Source organism: Cebus imitator, unplaced genomic scaffold, assembly GCF_001604975.1.
Source record: "Cebus imitator isolate Cc_AM_T3 unplaced genomic scaffold, Cebus_imitator-1.0 Scaffold85, whole genome shotgun sequence".
NCBI lineage: Eukaryota > Metazoa > Chordata > Mammalia > Primates > Cebidae > Cebus > Cebus imitator.
This window is the reverse complement of record NW_016107400.1, coordinates 7,397,137-7,400,394: the sequence shown is the minus strand read 5'-3', so window position 1 is coordinate 7,400,394 and position 3,258 is coordinate 7,397,137. Positions and strand designations below refer to the sequence as shown.

Below are 3,258 nucleotides of genomic sequence, written 5' to 3'. Positions count from 1 at the left end.
GCCGTCTGGGTTCAAATACTCCTTCCCCCCTTCCCACCTATCTGACCTTGGGCAAGCAACTTCACTTCTCTTGGCCTCTGTTTCCTCATCTATGAAATGAACATAATATCAGGGCGGTTTTAACAATTACAGAAGTAAAAGCACTTAGAATACTTAGAATATGACACATAGTAACTGCTTCATAAATATTAGTTGTTACCACTGTCATTAGCCACCTCTGGACTCCCCATCATGTAAGTTTTTAAAAATGCCTTTTTTTTTTTTTTTTTTTTTAGAGATGGGGTCTCACTCTATTGCCCAGGCAGAGGTGCAATGATGTGATCATAGCCCAGCCTCAAAGTCCTGGGCCCAAATGATCCTCCCACCTCAGCCTTTCAAGCAGCTGGGACAACAGGCATGAGCCACTACACCCAGCTCATTTAAAAATTTTTTATTTAGAGATGGAGTCTTTACCGTGGAGGCTGGTCTTGGACCCCTGGCCTCAAACAATCATCCTGCCTCAGCCTCCCAAGTAGCTGTGTCACCATGCCTGGCCAAATTTTGTGTTTGTCTTTACTTTTTGTACAGACAGACTCTCACTATGTTGCCCAGGCTGGTCTCCAACTCCTGACATCAAACAGTACTACTGCCTCAGCTTCCCAAAGCACTGGGATTATAGGCATGAGCCACCACACCCAGAAAAAACAAAAAAAGAGCCTTTTTATGCTTAAAGTATTTTTTTTTTCACAGAAACAACTAAACAAATCCTCACTAAATCATCAAAGAACCCTAAATGGGAAGCGTGTGGGAAGGTAGGACTTGCTGCAAACTCCATACCACAGCCCCAATAATTATTTTAGATTTCACAGCACATTTTGGTTGGGAGAGAGATGTCCCCTTGGGTGGCGTTTCATCTGCAGAATCCATGGGACTGAACCTTGTCAGAGACAGTTGCCCAAAGACATCAGTATGCTTGAGGACAGTGTGAAATATGCCGCTTTTGCTAATGACCTAACTGCATTAGCAGTGACACCGGGTTTGGTGGACAAGTTTCAAGGACAGGTACCCATACACACTGGATGAAACACATTCAGCCAGTCAGAACTCAAAAAAGCTCTGGTCACAAGCTGGCTGTCCAACTGAGGGGTTTTCTTTTCTTTTCTTTCTTTTTTTGAGACGGAGTCTCACTCTGTCGCCCAGGCTGGAGTGCAGTGGTGAGATCTTGGCTCACTGCAGCCTCCACCTCCTGGATTCAAGCGATTCTCCTGCCTCAGCCTCCCGAGTAGCTGGGATTACAGGAGGCTGCCACCATGCCCGGCTAATTTTTGTATTTTTAATAAAGATGGGGTTTCACCATGTGGGCCAGCTGGTCTTGAACTCCTGACCTCAAGTGAGCCACCCACCTGAGCCTCATAAAGTGCTGGGATTACAGGCATGAGCCACCATGCCAGGCTGGGTCTGTTTTCTGTAACCATCAGAAGCTCTTTTTTTTCCCCTTTGGTTTTAAGAAACAGAGAGTTTAACAGGCAAGAAAGAAGGAAGAAGCTCCCCTGTACAGAGACAGAAGGAGGGGGGCTCCAAAGTCAAGAGGACTCTAGCAGCTTTTTAACAGAGAGAGCAGTTGTGATTATTGTCATTGTTACCATCATTGCTGTTGTTAGATGAAACCAGAGAAAGAAGTTCCAATAGGTCAATGAAATAGAAGAGGAGGCGAGGATTAGACAGTGGAAGCTGGATCAAAGAGCTGTAGGTCTGAAGTTTAGAAATCTGGCCAGGCATGGAGTGAGACCTCAAAGGAGGGCTGGCCATGGATGGGACCTGGGTTTCATTCTCAGTAAAGTCTCCTGCATCAAATCATTGATCCAACACCATGATTACTGCTTTAATTAAACTCTCATCAGCCCTCACTACGGTGTAGTCTAGCTCCCCAAATGGCACATAGATCTCTGATGTTTAACATCACAGAAAAAGAATATTTGAACAAGTGATATATTCACTCAGTTTAAAACCTGAGACAATAATCGGCTCCCATTCATCCTTCCCACCCTCCCTGCCTCCCTGCCCACGGGCATCCACTCCTCTTAGTTTTATACACATCTGTCCAGAGTTTATGCACATATAACTAAATGAAAATATTGATTCTATTCTCCCCACCCCCCGCTTTTATTATTATTACTATTATTTTTTTAACACGAAGGGGCTTCTTATAGACATGGTTCTGCTTGTTTATTTTCTCCTTTCTTTTTTCATGCCATTTATGCCTTGGCTCTGTCTGTTCCTTCTGTTGCAAACTCTTCCTCCAAAAATCACAGGGAGCTCTCGCCCTTCTACAAATCTTTGCTCAAAGGTCACTTCTCAATGACACCTCCCCTCCGCACCCTATTTTATTTGAGACAGGATCTTGCTGTCTCAAGGCTGTTGCCCAGGCTGGAGTGCAATGGTGCAATCTCAACTCACTGCAGTTTGACCTCCTGGGTTCCAGCGATCTCAGCCTCCCGAGTAGCTGGGATTACAGGTGCACACCACCATGTATGGCTAATTTTTAATTTTTTTTTTCTTTTTTGGGACAGGGTCTCATGAAGTTGCTCAGGCTGGTGTCAAACTCCTGGGCTCAAGTGAGCCTCCCGCCTCAGCCTCCAAAGTGCTGAGATGGCGGGTGTGAACCACTGGGCCAGCCTCACTCCACTTTAAATTGCACTCCCACACCCTCAGTCTCCTTCACTTCACTCTACTTTTTAAAATGACATTTATCATATTTTAACATCTCACAATTTGCTTACTGTCTCTGTCTACTCTCATTGGGAGAAGGGAAGCTCCACAAAGGGCAGAGTGCTTTGATTCATTAGCTCCTGGTTTTCAGTGCCCAGAGGAGTATCTGGTATGCAGAGGATACCCAGCGTGCATTTGTTGAACAAATGATGTCCAATCGGAGTTTTAACCCCCATTTAAAAGGCATCATCTCCTTTGCTTACTGAATCTTCATAAAGCAGAATGTATTAGGCTGGGTGCAGTGGATCACACCTGTAATCCCAGCACTTCGGGAGGCTGAGGCAGGAGAATCACTTGAACACAGAAGTCTGAGAGCAGCCTGGCCAACATAGTGAGACCTGCATCTCCACTAAAAAATAAAGATAAAAAAATAGCTGGACATGCTGTCATGTGCCTGTAGCCCCAGCCACTCAGGAGGCTGAAGTGGGAGGATCTCTCAAGCCCAGGAGATGAAGACTGCTGCGAGCTATGATCATGCCTCTGACTTCCAGCCTGGGTGACAGTGAGACC

General features: G+C 45.5%; 1 protein-coding gene across 1 annotated transcript in view; it reads right to left on the bottom strand.

Annotated features, from left to right (window-relative positions):
• The window catches only part of SLC5A11 (solute carrier family 5 member 11), a 58,283-nt gene that overhangs the window by 16,044 nt on the left and 38,981 nt on the right, over positions 1–3,258 (bottom strand). The gene's annotated exons all lie outside the window — the stretch shown is intronic.